General features: G+C 39.0%; 1 protein-coding gene across 3 annotated transcripts in view; it reads left to right on the forward strand.

The window, feature by feature from the left end:
• SH3D19 (SH3 domain containing 19) overlaps positions 1–11,002 on the forward strand; it is a 166,748-nt gene that overhangs the window by 14,168 nt on the left and 141,578 nt on the right. The window lies entirely within an intron of this gene.

The following is an 11,002-nucleotide window of genomic DNA, read 5'->3' on the forward strand; positions in this document are numbered from 1 at the left end:
TCCCTCCCAGTGTTTGTTCTTGCTGCTTAATATGGTGGTGGTTGTTTGTTTAGTGACTTTTCTGAACTAATTTTTTAAAGTATGTATTCTTTGTGATATGTGGCCCTAAAGTCTCAGTTTCATTAAACTTAATGGTCAGCTAGTGATTGGACAGAGTTTTCCTTAAATGCCTAGAACAAAAAAGAAAACCTCTCAGTCTGCAGGTGTGCTGTATGTGTGTATCACACCACACTTTCCACACTCATCCAATGTATAATTTCCCTTAGTCTTCACTTTCTGCTTGTGCAGAGCCTGAAGGTCAGCCAGAGGTGAGAGCTTAGGGCCTTCTCAGATCTTTTCTGAGCATGTGCCCACCCTGGGAATGCACGTGGTCTTCTAGATTCCCTGGAATATGTGAGAGCTTTTCAAAGCCCTTATTCCCCAAAGCATCTCATTCTCTGGCCTTTCCTCCCAACTTTTTTGGTTAGTCTTTTGTTTGCCCCAACTGTTATCCATTGCCTCATGCAACAGCAACTAATAGATTTATTTGCCTGTAAATGTTTTCAACAAACTCCCTCTAGCTAGCCACTTTTTAGTACTGGGACAGTTCTGAGTTAGGCACGATAAATGTACATCTTTTGTGCTGGTCTTCCAGGGCACCACCAGACAGGTCAAAACAAATTATTACAATTCTTTGTGAATGAGGTTCCTTCTGCTCCTTCTGGTACTGGGATTAGGAGGGCAGGCTGTTATTTTCAAGGCTACCACTGAGCTGGAGAATGGGGGATAGGACCAGAGTAAGTTAAAATGTCACAAAGCTCGTTGCTTTAACCAAAACCCAGCTAGTTTTTCTTAAGTGTTTTGCTGTACTTAAGTGCGGTAAGTAGTTGCTGCAAGCTTTGGTTAAGTTTCTAGAGTTCCAAAAAAGTTGATTCTGCAGTTTCTGCCAGTTTTTTATTGCTTTTATGGAGTATGAACTTTTGGAGTTCATTACTCTGCCATTTTCATTGATGTCACTCAAATATGGATTAAAAAAACAAACAAAACTGATTAAGATTGTCAGTCTTTTTATGAGCAAATTGGTCCAAGTTTTCCCAATAAAATACCAAAAGAGAAGGTATAGATATTCTTATTCATTTTTTAAGTGTTTGTATATCCCACAGTAGCATTATCAAGGATTTCAGGAGCCTCACTCATCTGGTTACAGTGCTGGGGTCAAGAGCCTCCATTTAAACCCTGCATAGGCAGCTTGCTTTTCTCAGTTCCAGGCCACAGACGATCCCTAACCTCTCTCTTGCTTTTTAAAGCCTGATTTCCAAGGGATATCTGGCCAGGGGAAGGCCATATTCCTCTTTGTTGTTAAAAGAGTGACTCAGAGAAAGTAGTTTTATTGCACTGTTCTGATATAAATCAGTCATGTGTTAACACTCTGGGGGGTGGAGTTGAGGGGGGAATGGGGTGTGTCACTTTATATACTTTTGTATTGTTTGAATTTCCTCCAATGAGTATTACTTTGGAAATTAAAAGAAAGAAAAATAAATTAAAAATGCCATGTGAAATAACTGCTTGCTGGTCCTAGTGTATTTGTTGCTTATATTACGGTATTTTTTTCAAACCCGTTTTGCCTTAAGATGAGTTACTGTAATGATCATAGCAAATGCTGTCCTGTTAATAAAAGAAATGATTGATAAAGTGTTCGAGGAAATGATAGTAGGGAGGAGGTATATAATTGTGTTCCCTCTGAAGATCCTTTTTCAAACAATGGCTAATTTATCATTTGTTCACCTATCTGGTCCTATGACATTCAGTTGTTTTTATGAAAGTCACAGTCACTTGAAAAGCAAATCCTCATTTATAACCAAACTGTTGAAAGCTGTTGAACATAATCAAAACCTACCCTTAGCATTCTCTGCCTTATTTTTTCCTGTGTATTTCATCTCCATCTTGTGACCCAACAGAACCTATTCTAGAGGACTAGATTCAGGAGACTTGCATTCTAATGCTCAGCTTGCACTAGCCATGATTTAATCTCTCTGGGTCTCAGATTCCTCACTGACAATATGAAGGATTTAGACCAGGGATCTGGAAACTATAGCCCTGTGGGGCATATCTGGCTCACTGCCTGTTTTTGTAAATAAAATTTTATTGGAACACAGCCATGCTCATTCATTCACATATTGTCTATGGCTGCTTTTGTGATGTATCTGCAGAGTTGAGGAGTTGTAGCAGAGTCCTTGTGGCCTGTGAGCCTAAAATATTTACTGTCCAGCCCTTTACAGAAGAGGTTTGCTGATTCCAGACTATCAAGTTTCCTTTCAGGTTAAAAATCCTTTGTTTTAGTTTTGGGACACTCGGGCCAACTATTTTTTTTTCCATCAGATTACTTGTTAGCAGATCACCGGAAAAATTCAACCGGAAGAGTGGAAACACACATCATACATTGTTATTTGTTCAACACCTATATCCATCATAAATCTATCATATTTTGTTGTTAATGCTGTGGTTACAAACAACCTCTAGAGCTCAGTATCTTATAACAGTTATATTCAGCTGGTGAGCTACAGCTCAGCCTCAGTTGTCTGGTTCATTCTGGAATCCTGGCTGAAGGAGCAATCCCTAACAGAGAAAAAGAGCAATGGACAAACTATGTGCTAGCTAACCTGCTCAGAAGTGGCATATATCACTTTTACTTACGTTTCTTTGACCAGCTGTGATGTTAGTGATGTAGGGAAGCATAATCCTGCAGAAGGCCCTGCAAGTCACCTGGTACCTTGAGTGGGTTGATAATCCCTCTACAGAGAGAGCAGTGAATCATTGGGAACTACATCGTTACATCGTTATCTACCACAGCCTTCTTAAAAGGTTTGCTAGCGGGAGCAGACTGAAACTAATGTCAGAAACTTGGTATTAGGGCCTGCCCTGTGGCCTGGTGGTTAAGTTCAGCATGCTCTGCTTTGGCTGCCTGGGTTCATGGGTTCGGATCCTGGGTGCGGACCTACACCACTTGTCAGCCATGCTGAAGCGGCGACCCACAAACAAAATAGAGGAAGATTGGCACAGATGTTAGCTCAGGGCTAATTTTCCTCAAGGAAAAAAAAGAAAAGAGGAAGATTGGCAACAGATGTTAGCTCAGGGTTAACCTTCCTCACCAAAAAAAACCGCTTGGTTTTAGAATTCTGTGTTATTTTTCATAAACTCTCTGCAGCTAATAAGTAACTAGAAATTGGCCATTGAGCTTTTGGAGTATATTCTAATTTTCTCAACTTGCTTATTTAATAAATGCTCAATGTAAGAATGTAACATGTCTGTTTGGATTTCTTTTTTATAGATGCTAGATGTCTTGAACTTAGATTTCTCACCCCTAAGCTGTCTTCTTTAAGGTTTGGTATCTCACTGAATGACTTGACTCAAGCTGCCCAAGCCAGAAACCTGAGTGAAGTTCTTAACTTCCTCCCTCCCCCAACATGATTACTCATATCTAATCAGTCAGTCAGTAATTCTGTCGAGTACATCTGCTATGTAGCTCTGACTCTGTCCTCTTCTCTCCATCCTCATTGCTACCATCCTGGTCCAGGCATGTCTCACCATTCGCATCAGCCTTTCTACCTCATGGTTTGCTTCTCTGTAATCCATTCTCTACACAACCACCAAAGTGATTTTTAATCTAAAAGGCAAACTGATTGTGTTAAAACCTTTCAATGTCATATACATTGTATCCTCCCCTTAAAGCTCAAATTTCTTAACATGGCCTTGCACCTTTTTCTCTTTTATTTTTTTCTGGGAATTCCCAGTTCTCTCCTGTTTGCATAGCTTACTTTCATGACTGGAAAAATGTAATCTTTCTTCTAGAAAGATTTTTCTAGAGCATATTTTATGAGCTCACATAGTGTTTGGTAGATGTTTTTCACTTGTAGAGAAACACTTGATGAAAAGTATTGTGCAAAGCTGACTATGTGCAGTATTGAGCATGGTCCAAAAGCAGGGTGCTCCCATCCTGATGCTCCATGGATTGTTCCTTCTTGGAAGGGCTTGGCTAAGACAGATGGGCTCCAAAAAAGGGTAGGTTGACATTGGTTTTATTTAACTTTCTCTGTGACCTGTTTTTAGAGTTTTAAAATGTACCCATTTTAGAACTAGTCATTTATTGGGCCTCTAGCTCACTGTTAAGTGAGTTTTCCTCATAGTTTTCCTTATGATACCTACTGAGCAGCTTCTGGACAAAAAGAATATGAAACAAATGCATTTTTTTAATACTATATCCTCGAGGTCTTTTATGTTAGTTCTCTGTTTCAGAAATAAAAATAGCTTCATGGAACTCATAGGGATATAGGAGATTTCTCCTATCTATATACTTGCCTTTGAAGATGCTCTAGTGATTTTAATTTTTAAGGCTGAAATGTTTTCATTATTTAAAATTCATTGACACAAAATTTCTTTGGTCAACCAACTGCTATCCTTTCTTTAGACTAGTTAAAGGAATTTTTAATAAAATGAATCAAATGTCTCTCAACTCTGAAGCTTTGCAGTTGTGTAACCACAGTTTTGTTATCATAAGCTAATTTTTAAAAAGCAAGCTTAATTTTTTTTAAAAAAGGTAAGGTTCACAAAAAACTTTACATCTGTATAAACATTAAAAAAAAAGGGAGTCAGAGGCATATTGACCACATCCTTAAGCATGAGGAGAGCATCTAAAGGATGATAGTGATGAACACAGTGGTTACATGGGGATTTGAACTTTCTATGTTAGATATTTCTGTAACGTTTTGATTTTTTTTTAATAAGCAGAGTTGGGAAAAAGAATTTTTTAGAAAGTATTTTTTTAAAATGAAGAGTTACTTAGTTTCCTTCTCCTTAGGGAGGGAGTAATTGTCTTATCAGGGTTAGAACAGGCTGTCCGTGATTACTTACAGTATTCCAGAGGTTCTATGAATATAGGGATTCTTGAACATCTTGAAATTACATGAAAAAATATTGTGTGTGTGCATGAGTACCTTTTTGGGTTAGAGTTATGTGGGTAAGAGGGTCCACAGAACAAACAGATTCTTCTGATTTTATTTCTCTAGTCCTCCCTCTCTGAGCTCCAGACTGGCTACTCAGCATCTCTACTTGAATATCTAATAGGTGTCGCAAATCCAACATGTATGTATTAGTTTCCTATTGCTGCTGTAACAAATTAATACAAATTCAGTGGCTTCAAACAACATGAATTTATTGTCACAGTTCTGGAGGTCAAAAGTCTAAAATCAGTTTCACTGTGCTAAAATCAAGGTGTCTGTAGGGCTGCATTCCATCTTTAGGCTCTAGGGTAGAGTCGTTTCTTTGCCTTTTTTAACTTCTGGAGGCCAGCTGCACTTCTTGGCTTGTGGCACCTTGCTCCATCCTCAAAACTGGCAGCATAGCATCTTCGCTTCTCTCTTCCTAATGCTTCCGTCCTTATGTCTTCTACATAATCTCATAAACATCTCTGACTCTTCTGCATTCCTCTTACAAGAAGATTCATGATTACATTGGGCCCATCCATATAATTCAGGATAATCTCCCCATCTCAAGTTATTTAATTTAATCGTATGCGCAATGTCCCTTTTACCAGGTAAGGATACACATTCATAGGTTCTGAGGATTATGACATGGACGTCCGTGGGGGTCATTATTCAGCCTACTGCTGGATTTGATAGCCTGGCAAATCTGTTCCTCCTCCAGCCTTCCTCATTTCATTGACTAGTATGACCATTCTCAGCTTGTAACCTAGGAGTCATTCTTGATTTCTCTTTTCAAATCCTTATTTTTCCCATCCTCCCATCCCAGTTACCACCTTTGCTCCCACCACCCACATCCAGTCCACCAAATCATATCCATATCCAAAATGTTATCACAGTTTTATTACCTGACTGTATCTAGAATTGGTCCTCTTCTCACTAATTTCCACTAAAATCAGAATGCCTTTAGCATTTTGGAGCCTTAGGCCCTCATGCTCTCCTATTCTTTTCACTGCTGGGTGTCCATAGCTAATTATGGTACTAGGCGATGTTGGCTAGGTGTCATAAGAGTGGTACAAAGTGCCACAGGACTAGACCCCAATCACTTTATTCCAACCATGTGGAGATGGGAAGTGAAGATTTACATGATAGAAGACACTGTGGAGAGAATTTGGGTCAGTTGAGGATAATTATTCTGAAAGGCAATTAGAATTTCCCATTAAAGATTTCAATCTTTTTTATGCTTATGACAGTGAACATTTCGTCTCAATTATTGATAGTAGAGAATAAAATTAATCTCTGATTATTTTGAATGACCGCTTCCTCCCCTTCCTGAAGAAGGAACATGTTTAACAAAATTCTCAGGCAGCTGATTTCTAGTAGGTAAAAAAACTATACATAATCAAATTTGGTGGGGAGAATATTACAGCTTGAAGTCCAGATGAAGTCAAGCATCTGAAAAGATAAAGTACCCACTGTTGAAATAATATCAAAATATAACGTCCACATTTTATTATTCTGAGTCCTTTTTCTGTAATGTCCCCACATTTTGGGGATGACTATACAATTTAGTGAAATAAAAGAAAAAATAGGTGATTATTTGAAATAGTCTATTTGTTATATGAATAGAAGATCTGGAAATAACTACATAAGTTTTTCCCCACTTTTAGGGGAAAAAAATGCTGATTGGATTTTCAGCAGTCTTAGTGTATAGCTTTGTTATAGCAAATCCCACCTTAATTAAAATTCCTTGAGACATGAAAATGAAAATTGGAGCATATTAAATCAGATATTCCAAGAAATAAAGTATTATCTGAATTAAAATAGATTTTTAAGGCAGAAATGCTGTTGAGGCTCCCTCCAAAATAGAGTGTAAAGATGTCCCTATTTATTTCCTCCTCATTTGGTCAGTTGTGGTGTCACTGACTAAATTCATTACCAGTAAGTGCTTGACATTTTAGTTTTGTGAATACAAATGTTTATTGATATTTTTTCTCCAGTAATGTGTTACCAGGTGGTGTATCTCATATATGGAGTTAAGCTTTATATTTTGTGTTTTAGCAATTGAAACAGGAGATGTATGTAGTTAGTTTGAGCCTTTTTTGAAATACGATTACAAGACTTATTTAGAAGATCTTTAGAGAGCCCTAAATACATCACAAACTAGTTGTTTTTTGTTTAGTTTAAGCAGAAAATTAACTTTCCTGTTCATTTTTAAAAAACAGCTTTACTGAGATAATTTACATACTATATAGTTCACCCATTCCCTGTTAATTTTTAAAATCATTTCCTAGGGTTCTTTCAATGTGTTTTTCAGATATTCACTACCTCCTTTTCTTATCAATGGACAGAAATAAGTGGGTTGAGGTGTACCAGAGAAGAGTATTCCAGGTATAGAGAACAGATACAACAAGGCCTTGAGGTAGAAATGTGATGAGAACGTTGGTCTGGGTAAGAAGGAAAAAAACAAAAAGGAAGTAAGGTAGGTGTCTTAGTGATGAATTATAAAGTAGATGGTAAGAAACTTGGGCTTGTGCCTTTCTTCACCTTTGTAAATGGGGTCTTATTGTAAGGGTAGTGCTGATGGGGAACAGGGAAGATGAGAAACAGCACACAGCCTCATGGGTCGCCTTCCTCACTGTTGTTCAGGGTACTGTAGCCTTCTAGTGGTTGGCTTATTAGCACATTGGTATCTGATTCTCATTCTCTCTGCTTTTTGTCTAACTCTGCTAAGATCCAACTACCCTCTCTGCCATCCTAGCCCCCTCATGGCCTCTGCATACTCCCACGGTCAGTGGTGTGGGATTTTCTATTCTTTAGTCATTGCCCTGCTCTCAGCCCTCCAGTGCCTTCTCATCTTACTGAGAATAAAATTCAGAGTCCTTACTGAGGCTTACCAGGCTCTGCAGGACCTGGCCCCTGTTCCTCTCTGATCTTGGTTGCTACCCCTCTCCCCTTTGCTCACAGTCTTCCAGCATTGACCTCTGTTCTTCCTCACACATACCCAGCATACTCCCCCCTCAGAACCTTTATACTTGCTGTTCTTTATACCTGGAATATTTTTTCCCAAGTATTTTTTTGCTTCCTTCCTTCATACAGGCCTCTGTAAAATGTCACCTCCTTAGAGAAACTTCCTTGACCTGTATAAAGTAGAATTCCCCCACCCTGATACTCTATGTACTTCTTCTGTTTTATTTTTCTTTATCAGACTTTCCTGTACCTGACATTATAATAAACATTTATTTTGCACTTGGTTATTGTTTTTCTCCTCCACTGGAATGTAAACTCCTTGAAGACAGGCTTGGGGTGTTGTATGTACTGCAGTATACTCGGTGCCTGGAACATGGTGTGTGGGCACTTAATACTGTTGAATGCATGCTGACATACTATACGACCTACATTCAGACTTCCCAGGAGAAGGGATCTGTTGGGTGGTCCAGTATTGAGTGCATCTGTTGGGTAAGATGCTAGGCCAACTGCCCCACTGCCCCTTGGGCAGCTGTTAAGTCAGGTGCTCATCCTTGGTACATCTAATCAGTAGTGGCTGTGTGATCCTCTTTTTTCTCTATCCCTTTCTTTCCACTTGAATGGGCTGGTCTCTCCAAAGGTTTTAAGTTTCAGCTCTAGGTTCATGAGAAAAATTTTGCCAGATCCCATGCTATGGAACAGTTGCTTCCTAAGGGTCTGGAGGAATGAGAGGAAGCAGTATTTTGGCTTTCTTGACCTTCTTTACGTCCCTTGCTGAGTCCTCCTGGTGTATACATTCGTGTGCTTTCTCTTCCTATTTGTTCTTCTCTAGTTCTTGATTTCAGTCTGTTTTTTCTCCTCCATTTTCCTTCTTTGCCTCTCTTTTCTCTCTCTTCTTTGCTCTCATTTGCCATTTTGCTTTGTCCTCTGTGTTATTCCAGAGCTTGCTTAGCTTGAATTCTTACCTCTGAGAAACCTTTCAATTTACCTGTTTTGTGTACTCTTTTCTCTCCTTTGTTCCTTATGGCTGGAGAGATGTGAGAAAAAGAAGGGGGCTTCCTTCATCCTCTTATTTAACTAATATTTAAATATCTACTTCATGCAAGACATTGTGCCAGGTTCTGGGCTACCTCAGTAAACAAAACACCCAGGTTCTCAGTTGGGGAGACAAAGAGGTTGAGTGTTTATCATTCATTCATTCATTCATTCAACAAATATTTATTGAGACTGGCATTTAGTGGTTGGCAAAAACAAAATATTCTTACTCATGGACCTTACATTTTGGTAAGACAGATGTATATTAATTAGGCCATTACACAAATGAATGTCAAATTACAGCTATGTTGAGTCCTATGAAGGAGGGCTCCATAGTGCTATGAATATATATTAGGGGAATTTGTTCTGGTCAGGAGAGCCGGGGACAGCTTCCTTGAGGCAGTAAAGGGTGAGCTGAGATCTGAAGGCACAGAAAGAATTAACTAGGCAAAGGCGGCAGGGCAGAGAGAATAGCAGATGCACAAGTCCATTGCTGAGAAGGGCCTTGGAGCGTTGGAGGAAGTGAAAGCATAGAGAGCAGGTAGAGTGAGGCCGAATGAGGCTGAAGAGGCAGGCTGGGTCATATCCTGCAGGGCTTTGTAGGCCTTGTTCAGGACTTTGGTCCTTATTCTATGAGCATGGAATGCTTTTCAAGTGTGTAAGCAGAGGAAAAGGAGAGAAAAGTATATATATACTTTTTCATTTTTAAAACACTAGTCTGAATGCTGTGGAGAATAAATGGAGTTGAGCATAGGTGTAAGCGAGGGAAAGGATGTGAGAATGCCACTTAGGAGGCTGTAGTGGTAGTCCAGGTGAGAGGTGAAGTTAAGGGTTAGCAAGGATTTTAAGTTTCCAAACCTACCCTCACTTCCTATTAAATGTATTTATTTATCCAAAAAATTATTTTTGAAAGTTAACTTACCAGAAAAGATACAGGTGCAATAAAACTTAAGTTCATTCTATGAAGGTTGATTTAAATAAAAAAGAATATGAGTGGAATTAAATCACATAATCTAGGATAGAGATAATGACTGAAATCGAGTATAAAACAGCTCTGAGCTCCTGGAAGCCAAGGTAGAGAAGGAAATAGTATAGGTCATGTGATTGTTTAACAAAAGGAAGTATGCTAGTTAAGCAAGGGATATAACCTTTTCCATATAAACATTTAAAGTACTTTATTATAGAAGTGACATTAAACAACCTGGACAGATCCATATTATTGAAACCTAAGACCTTAGATCTTGAGATCATTCATTTTTGTTAGTAGGTCACGTTAGTATTTCAAAAAGTAAAAATTTCAGAAAAATACAGAGCTGAACTACATATATGCATTTCTTATTTGACCACTTGCTATAGAGGGGAAGTGTAGGATAGTAGAGAAGGTGAGAAATATAGACCAGGTTAAGAAGCCCATAATGCAACCCATGGGCCTAAAGTAAACCCTTAATATAGTTCCTTGAGCACCTTCTCTCTCTCTCTCTCTTTTTTTTTTGGTAAGGAAGATTGACCCTGAGATAACATATGTTGCCTGTCTTCCTCTTTTTGCTTGAGGAAGATTGTCCCTGAGCTAACATCTGTGCCAATCTTCCTCTACTTTTATATATGGGATGCTGCCACAGCATGGCTTGATGAGTGGTGTGTAGGTCTGCGCCTGGGATCCAAACCAATGAACCCTGGGCCGCCGAAGTGGAGTGCACGAAGTTAACCACTACACCACCGGGCCGGCCCCAAGGACCTTCTCTTTTGCCTTCACCGATACGTTTTTTCTTGCCTGCTTCTCCAGTGGCCATTTAATTTGTGTCCATAAATACTTATAGAAGGCATGCTTCCTGCCTTGCAAGATGCATAGTCAGGAACAAAGAATGCCATGTACAGAAGTGGTGCCTTATTTCTCACCTATTCAGATTCCAGCCACAGATACATACTTCCAGAATCAAGAACCTCAAAACCAAAATCATTTCTAATTATTTTAATGAAGTCATCCAGAGTCCCAGTGACTCTCCTGTGAGTTCTCTGCCCCTGGGGCTTATTCTCCATGCATTTCC

The sequence above is a fragment of the Ceratotherium simum genome, chromosome 12, assembly GCF_057802395.1.
Source record: "Ceratotherium simum simum isolate JZ-2026a chromosome 12, ASM5780239v1, whole genome shotgun sequence".
NCBI lineage: Eukaryota > Metazoa > Chordata > Mammalia > Perissodactyla > Rhinocerotidae > Ceratotherium > Ceratotherium simum.